This window comes from Mirounga leonina, unplaced genomic scaffold, assembly GCF_011800145.1.
Source record: "Mirounga leonina isolate KUSES-001 unplaced genomic scaffold, KU_Mleo_1.0 Mir_97, whole genome shotgun sequence".
NCBI lineage: Eukaryota > Metazoa > Chordata > Mammalia > Carnivora > Phocidae > Mirounga > Mirounga leonina.
Window position 1 is genome coordinate 7,406,268 of NW_023270889.1, and position 9,564 is coordinate 7,415,831.

Genomic DNA, 9,564 nt, shown 5'->3' on the forward strand with positions numbered 1-9,564 from the left:
GGTATCCATTAGCAACTCCTGTCCAAATAAACTTTTAGAGCTTTCTGCCCACGGGTCCTGTCCCCATGCTCTAATGAAACCACCTTTTTTGCATCTAAAAAAAATAAAAAATAAAATAAACTTTTAATGTATTGGTTGCAAAATGATTTTTTCAATGCTAGCACTCTCTATACATTTGTCCATTGAAATTCTGTTTTAAGAAAGAATCTCCCATTCTTCTCTTTCAATTTGTCTATTTTAAAATTAGTATAGATGAAAGGATTTCTATCTTTACAAAGTATAATCCATTCTCTCCCTATTTTGATCTTCAAATTCTTTTTTTTTAAATTTTATTTATTTATTTGAGAGAGAGAATAAGAGAGAGAGAGCATGAGCTGGGGAAGAAGCAGACGGAGAGGGAGAGGCAGACTCCCCGATGAACAGGGAGCCTAATGCGGGGCTCAATCCCAGGACTCTAGGATCATGACCTGAGCTGAAGGCAGCTGCTCAACCAGCTGAGCCACCCAGGAGCCCCTGATCTTCAAATTCTTAAGTGCTTTTGCAGTGAAGCAGAGAAATGAGGTAGCTGAAGATAAATGAAGGATTTTCTAGATTTTTAAAAAATGTGTTCTATAAATGTGGGTTTGTGTCCCAAGGGAATGAATGCATAGTTAAGGAGAAATTCTCAATGAAGGACAGTGGATATATTTTCCCTTTAAGTAGGTGAAAGGAGATGTAATACAAAGAGAGCTTGGCCTTAAATAGAACACCTTTAAAGAAAAACATTCTTGGGGCGCCTGGGTGGCTCAGTTGTTAAGCGTCTGCCTTCCGCTCAGGTCATGATCCCAGAGTCCTGGGATTGAGCCCTGCGTTGGGTTCTCTGCTCAGTGGAAAGCCTGCTTCTCCCTCTCCCACTCCCCCTGCTTGTGTTCCCTCTCTCGCTGTGTCTCTCTCTGTCAAATAAATAAATAAAATCTTTTAAAAAAAGAAAAAAAAAAAGAAAAACATTCTTTGAAATTCACCATCAACAGTTCATCTTTATTCTTCCTCTACATTATACATAGTGTGAAAGGCAATCTCCTTATTCCACCGTGTGATGGAAATTTAGTTTGATCACATTGCTGCACTGTCACACCTGTTGCAGTTTGTTTCAGCCATCTTTTAGCCGTGACACTTACGTGGCCAAAGAGCAGGCAAAAGGTCTGCAACGTCCCTTAGGGTGCCTTGCAACAGCGACCATTCTGAGGTAATTCTGTCCTTTTCTGCCAAACAGGCAGCATCCAATCAAGGAGCAAAATGTCTTATTTTTGTACAAATGCTTCCTAAATGTTCCAAAAATTATTTCTAGGACTGTACAGCATCGTTTGCTTTCTGAGAGATACATCTTGGTTCCCTTCTGGATGGGATGTGGATGTGAATGCCACAAATTTCTCTACTCCTAGGAGTTCCATCTATGACTCTTCTCCAATTTGTTGATTTTGTGCATATTGTCTGTAGGGGATAATGATCACAGAGCATTTTGAGTTACTTCTCGTTAATTCCATGGGGCTGTTTCTAGAATCTTTGTCCCTTTTACACACTGGCCTCATTTCGAGAGCTTCTCTCATAATAAGAAAAGTCAATTCCGTGGAATGTAGACTCTCCTAGAACTTAACAAGGACAGGAACTTGAGCAGAGGGAACAGTAACTTGTTAAAGGTAATGTTTGCTAGGGAATTTTTATTTATTTATTTATTTTACATTTTGATTATTTATTTGTCAGGGAGAGTGAGAGCATAAGCAGGGGGGATGGCAGGCAGAGGGAGAAGCAGGCTCCCTGCTGAGCAAGGAGCCAGACAGCCCAGGATCCTGGGATCATGACAAGAGCCAAAGGCAGACGCTCAACCAACTGAGCCATCCAGGTGCCCCTACCAATGAGTTTAAATATATAATGTATATTCCACAAAGAACAAAAGTATTACTCTTGAAATCCGGGGAAAGATCAAGATAAAAACAAATTCCTAACAATGCCTCCACTTCAACTTTATGTCTTTCCTTTCTTACATGCTTTCATTTGAAATAAAGGCCAATCAGAAAAATCAAACTACTTAAAGAATCACTAATGTCCTTGGTATCTATCTATTGATTTCATTAATTCCTTAAATAAAGAACCACTAATGTCCTTGGTATATATTGATTTCATTAATTCCTTAATGTCAATGTTCTCCAGGCAAAGACCACCAGGAATACACTTGCAGTTGAATAAGTTGGTTTATTATTCATCACACAAGATGAACTTATACGATGGGCAACCATGGGGTCTCAATATGAGGGTTTAGACATATTATAGGATATGTTTGGGCTTGTTTACTGACCCTGTGGAGGGTTTCAGCAAGCAGCTTTTGTTCTGCATTAGATACTGTGAAGATTCAGGGGTAATTTTATGAGTCAATATATTTTTTAAAAGATTTATTTATTTATTTGAGAGAGAGAGAGAGATTATATGTAAGCAGGGGAAGAGGCAGAGGGAGAGAGAAAATTGTCAAGCAGACTCCTCACCGAGCAGGGAGGCTCATGTGGGGCACCATCCTAGGACGCTGAGATCATGACCTGAGCAGAAATCAAGAATCAGACGCTCAATCGACTGAGCCACCCAGGTGCCCCTCTATGCCCACTCAATATCTTAATAAATCTCTCTGGAAGGATGGAAGTCTGGGCAGAGAGCATCGCTAAAATTGGCAAAAAAGCAGCAGTTCACTGATATCATTGAGGACAGGCATGTTTGCTTATTTTTGTGGTTAGGGTAATGTTCATGTTTTTTGTCTCTGATCAGATATGATTATGGGGTGGTCTTGTTTTTGTCTTGATCTGTTATTGGCACTGGATGGCCTTGTGTGATGGTGATGTTCTAGGAAACTATTTATATTCAACTGAAGAACATCAGTGCCTACCTATGAGTCCCAGGCTAGCTCATGGCAACACAGGCATCGTACGAAGCACCATTCAGCTCTTGGATGTCAGGGCTGCTTTGGTCTTTCTAGGTGCTAAAATATAATAAAATAGAGACTAGGTTTGAAAATCTCCCAAGCAGACATAATGATTAGCTACATAAGCAAATTAAATCAACTGATGCCATGAACATAAGCGAAACTTAGGTTATTTCTTGTAAATGCCTCTGGTTTTCGTAAATGAAGCATACCTTCCCAAGATAGCATAAGAATTACTTTTAACCAATCAATGCCCAACCACCTGGAAACCCCCATTGTAATAACCAATCATTGTAAAGGTCAGATTCCTCACTATCATTTTATAAGCCACCCTGTAACATCAAAGCCCTGAACTTCAGACCACTTTTGCACTTGTATTTTCCTTCTTTGTGAACAGCTTGCTCCTTACTGAAGTATTTATATTTATTTTTTGGTATAATTTTTTGTATAGTTACTGGCATCGGAAGTGGGATTTGAAAAAGACCCCTGAAGAACCTCCAGTCCAGTGAGTAACTGAGTGCGGTACCCAAGGAGTCCATTGTGCTCCCTGCTTTCTTGCTGACCATGGAGTTCCAGGTAATTTCTCCCAAATCCAAGCTCCACTCCCTTATGTTGACCTCTCCAACTGACTGAGCAACTTCGTGGAAGCTTCTTGGTAAGTCACACTCCTATCTGTGAGGAGAGAATGCCCATGCTTCCCTGGGTTTTGGAGCAGTGGTAAATTCCTTGACTCCCAATAGATTTGTTATCTTAGGAAATCTAAAGGCAGAGATGGGTTCCAACTGATCCAAAACTTGGATCGGGATCTTATGCCTTTTTGGAAAACTGGTAAATTTGTGGATAATCTGAAGTTGCAGTGGCCACTTTAGGGAAACTTTAACTTCGATAAGAAAGTCTATTTCAGGGGTGCCCTTAAAAAGAGAGAATCCCAAATCTCTCCAGGACAAGGCAATGCATTCTCTTATTGGTATGCAGAAGTTTCTAAAAAAAAAACAAAAACTCCAAAAATAGGTTCTCTGAAAATTTTGTTATACCAGTAAATTAAAAAGCTTTAATGAAAACCTGTACCCATCCCAGCAGGTAAGCTTAACTTACACCATCTGCCAAAAACACAGTTTGGACCCAGTTATTCTTTTGAGCTTTGAATTATTATACCTGACACATGGCTAACATTTTAAAATGATTGCTGTAATATTTGCATTTGTGTGTTTATGTATATCTATGTATGAATATATATTATTGTGTGCTAAAACTGCAGTAGAGGACTAATGTTAGCCTTCAGTGGGCCATTTCAAGTGACCTCAAGGAGATATCAAAAACAGGAACAACTGGAAAACCAGTTAAGTAGAGGTACGCAAGCAATATTTTTGAACAATCAGATATGACAGAAACATAATATATTAAAATGACCTAAGGGTCTTTCACATGTCTGTGTGCATATCAGTAAACCTTAATTTTTACAACCAAATTATACCTTGTGATGTGCAAGTACTTGAAGACCTGCTTGCAAGTACCAATATCCCCTTACCCTCTTTGTATGTGTGATCTCCAATAGCTAGCAAGCTTGGGAGCAGTTCTTCAGAACATCTGAAATACTGTCTCCTGGGCTATAATCTTCAGTAAGAAAATGCATAAAGCATTTACTAAGATACTTGGAGGATTGCTTTTGGTTGACATTAGGTATAGGTGTTATTTTTTTAAAGAGCTCTAATTAATAATCAAAAAGGGGAAGTGTCTGTATAAATTATATCTTAAACTCTCAGAAATACAGAAACAAACCCAGATGTTTTCCAGGTATACAAGAATTGGGATAATCTTCAGTAAATTCAAGCCGCGATTTCTCTTGATCTCTAACGCTGGGAGCACCGAGCCCAGCGGCGGGTTGCGGGCAGCCAGCTCCCTCCCCGGAGCCCGACCCCTCCCGCACTTGCACCGCTCTGGGCTCCGTGCGCTCCGCTGCTCGTCCCCGCTCCGTTGGGTGCCCCCTCGGGCGCCTGTCAGCCTCGGCTCCACGACGAGCACGGCCGACCGTGCGCCCTGCCACTTTCTGCCAAGCAGAGCCTGGCTGGCGCTCTCCCGGTGGCGGTGTGTTTCGCTGGCATCCGCCCTCTTTTCGCTCAGCCGGCGGGTTCCGTTCGCGGCCGCAGTGGAGCCGGGAAGCCCGGGACCTGGGGCGGGGGCGGCACCCGAGCTGGCGCCGAGCCAGGTGATCCTGGCCGCACCGCGGCCCCTGTACCCCACCGCCTGTGTCTCAGCACCGCGTTCACTCGCGGCGCCCACCAGACAGTGCTGGGATCCGGCGCCACCAACAGCCCCGGAGCAAAGGGCAGGGGCGCTGGGTGCCGTCCCCCCCCCGTCCCTGGAGGGCTAGCGCCGGCCCCTTGCCGGTCGCACTTCCCGGCCTTCGCGCTAGCCCTTCGGCGGGTAGCTCCGAGCCGCCGGCGTGTCTGTCACGGCGCGGATTTGTGCCCCGTGTCTGTCGCAGCGCCGCCCGTTTGTCACAGCTGGACTGTTTTCTCAGCGACGGCACCGTTGACTTCGCCACGCGGCTGTTTCTCGGGGGCAACGCCGCGGGTGTCGCCCAGTTTGCATTTCTCTAGTCGCGCCCATGGGCCATTTCAAAGGTGCGGTTTCCCCACTTTCTCCGACCGGAAGGTGTCGCCACAAGTGGCGGCGCGGCGGCGAGGGTGCAGCCCGCCGCCTCTCGGTGGCCCTTCGCTAGCAGAGCCGGGCCGCGCGCCCTCGTTCCCAGCGAGCACAGCAGGGAGACCGCCTCCCTCCCGACGGGAGAACAATTTCTGACCGCGCCGCGCGGCTCTCTGTCTCAGAAGCTCGGGACTTGGCGGTCATCAGCCACTCCTTGCTTTGTAGCAGATTTTGACTTAGCGGTGCGCGGGATTTCTTGGCGGGAGCAAGTCCGGTGTAGTCGGGCCGCGATTTCCACAGCCTGCGCCAGTCCGGGAGCCGCCGCAGACCCGGCTTTAGGCGGATCGAGGGTTTAGCCAGGCCTGGGACTTCTTGGTGGAAGGAAGTCCACGTTGACTCTTGGCAAATCAGTATTTAATCCTGCCTTGCAGATTTCTTCGTCCGACCCAACCCCGGGTTAGCCATTTCTTAGCGCAACGTGAGGCGCTTTAGCTGAGCCAAAGTTTCCCACTCCTAGTAAGTCTGAAAAACCCGTGCCTGGGATATCTAAGATCCATTCAAGACCGAACATGTCCAGATTTTCCAGGAAACTGTACCTGTTTATCAGGCCTGCCATTTCTCAACGGTGGCAAATCGTGGTTTGGAAGCAAATATGCCTGTTATTAGGTCCGACAGAAGTAGGAGTCCAATGGCAACACCGATTTTTTGGGTCGTATTTCGTTGTTTTTGCTTTTTGTGTCTTGTTTTGTTCTGTTTTGTTTGCAATAGGAAGTCCACCTTAGCTATGCTTTTAATACTAAGTCCGGGAGAAGTCCAGTTCAACAGACTACAAAAATTTCTTATTCGTGGGAAATTTTAGAAATTCAGATTTGACTGGTTTTGGTTGTCAGCCTCACAGAAGTCAGTGTATATTTGCTAAAGCCATTTCTGATTTGGTAAGCTCTGGGGTGTTCTGTCTGAACAATGGTAGCATCATTAGCCCTTAGAAGTCAGATGTGTACTGGCATAGGCGATTTTTCGATCATACCAATGCTGGATTCGCCCCTTCAAAGTTGGTATAAACTGGGAGAAATAATAATTTCTTCATCCTAGCATTCTGTAAATCTAGATCTAGCTGCGTTTCTGTTTATTATGCCATCAAAGTGTGTATATAGGCAACAGTGATTTCTTAATCACGGTAAGTTAGGAGCTGGAAACACCAGGTCGGCCAATCATTTGTTAATATGAAAGTCTGTAAAATCGGTATATACTGCTGAAAACAATTTCTTCATCATAGGAAGTTTTGATTCTGCAAGAGACAGTCTGCCTTAGCTGGTCATTCCTAGCAGTACCAAGTGATGTTTCGGCAATAGGAAGTTCAAACGTAATGGTGCTTTTTCTTAGAGTCCAGTAGAAGTCAGTGTCCACTAGCTGAAAAGATTTCTTGTGCACAGCGAGTTCAAGGCAATCCTGATTTAGCTATGTTTGTGTTTAATGACCCCGTAGAAGTCGAGTTCTTAATCATGACAATGCTGTGTTCACAAGTGAAGGCGGCTGTGAAGTCCGTGCAGAAGGCTGATGAGATTATTTAGGTGTCACAAATACGGGTTTAGTCGTGTCAGGCATTTCTTAGTCCTCCTTGCTCTCGGTTTGTGTGTACCGAATACCAGATTCCGCTGACAGGAATGTCATAATCCTAGGACAGCACCATTTAGCATGTTTGCAATTTCTTTCCTTGGGTGAGTTCTCTGGATGTATTTGCTCCGTTAGTTTCTTATTTCCCCGCAGCGTATTTTCCCTTGAAATCCATGCGTTTGATTTCCTTTTGTGTTAACGAGGGTTCCCACCAACGTCGCTTGGCATTGGCAGTTGATCGAATGCTTATTTTATTTGTTACTTCCTGAATTTCACTCTAGTATGTATTCTACTGATTTCCTTGAGCGTTTTACCGCTCAGCTGCCTGCTGACCTGCATTCACCTACAAGCCAGAGAGCAAAGCCCCGTCTGGGCCCGGCAGGTGCGGGGTCTCTGGGCTTTGTGCAGGCTGCTCCAGTCCTGCCAGACAGAAGGAGCACTCTGTCTGCTTTATGGCTTGTAGCTCCACTCCGACAGTTCTTGGTTTGGGCACCATTCCTAGTGCCTACTAAACAGTTTCTCCTACTCAGGACCCCAAGGTTCTCTGTGCCATCTCTTCCTCAGTCCCAGCACCGCTGGTTTCCCTGGGCTGGCCTGTCCATCGTTGAGTGACGACAAGTGAGGCCGCCGGTTTGGAACTTGTGCTCGCTGGAAAGCTATCCTCTTCACGCCCTTAATATCGTATATTTTCTTTGTTGGGTTAGTTTCTGTACGGTATGCTTATTTTGCCGTTTCATTTCGGCTTCTTTTCTTCCCGCTTTGTTTTGGTAATGGGACAAGGACCCGGAGCTGGAGTTCTGGGTGTCCTCTACAATGTTATCTTGTTTCATTTTGTCTACTGATTTGTTACCACTGGTCTCATGACTTCTACCTTGCCTCCGCCCACAAGCCCAGGAGAGCACAAATACCCAGGCTGTGGTACTGCTGCACGCTTTGCCAATTCACTCTGTGCAAAGCTTGAGTCCTCCCGATCAGGGGCCTCCTCCGTGATGGAGCATTTTCTTGGCTGTGTGAGAGGGGCTTGGGATTCCACCAAGGTGGCACCAGAGCCCCAGCCTCCATCTGTGCTGTGCTCAGAAGATTCTGGGCCTCGCCTGCTCCCTTTCTATCCTGTGCTGGGACAGTCCCCAGGTCACGGTGGTGGTTTGGACTCGGGACTGCTTTCCAGTCCTTGTTGGCGGCTTCGCTGGGTCTACCTACAAAATGACGTCTGTCCCAGAGCCCAGAGCACCTTGGAACCAAGACCCGCTCTGCCCACTGTGAGCTTCGGGCCCGGGACACAGAAGAAGCCAGAAGCATCCTCAGGAGAGATGGACCCTGAAGAGGAACCTGAGCCACTCACCCACCAGCAGCTTGCCTCCACCAGGACGACCCGCCTGGCCACACACGGCTGGGCAGGGAGACCTGACAGTGGGCATCCTTCGGGGCAGGAGCACCCCAGACCTCCCCTCCGTGCCTGGGAGAGGCATGTCCGGGTGTTCTCGGGCTGCCTGGAGTGGATTGGTCACATCGTGTACAGCATGAGTTACAGCTGTTGCCCCTGCATCTTGGGGTCTAAGGAGCTCTGAGGTTGGGGCAGGAGCCTTTTTCTGTCTTCCCTCGGGAAGAGATTCTCATTTGTGAAACTTGCGAAATAAAAAAGTATTAAGATGTGGCTTCAGAGTTCAATGTCCGGTTCTGCTTCTTGGGCTCTGAAGTTCTCCTTTTCCTTACAGGTCGCTGACTACACTCAGATTTCTTGTGCACAGCGAGTTCAAGGCAATCCTGATTTAGCTATGTTTGTCTTTAATGACCCTGCAGAAGTCGAGTTCTTAATCATGACAATGCTGTGTTCACAAGCATTATATATATTATATATTCCACATTAAAAAGTACGACTTAGCTTTGTTCCTGTTTCTTCACTTCCAAAAGCTGGTGTACACAGAGGCAAATTGGTTTCTTTCTCCTGGCCAGTCCTGGGAAATCACGATTTAACTCTGTTTATATTTGCCACCTCAGTGGAGTCATTGTATACTGGTGAATATGATATCTTCTTGCTAGGAATATCCTAAAAATTACCACATGGACTTGTTTCTTTTTCTTCACAATCAAGAAGTCGGTGTACTGTGGGGAAAAGCGATTTCTTTCTCCTCACAAGTTCTGGGATATCAAGATTTAACTCTGTTTATTTTGCCATCTCTGTAGAAGTCGTTGTATACTGGTGAACACGGTATCTTTCTGCTAGTAATATGATGAAAATTACCACATGGACTTGTTTATTTTTCCTCACATTCAAGTAGTCTGTGTACAGTGGGAAAAATGATTTCTTTCTTCTCACAAGTTCTGGGATATCACGATTTAACTCTGTTTATTTTTGCCAC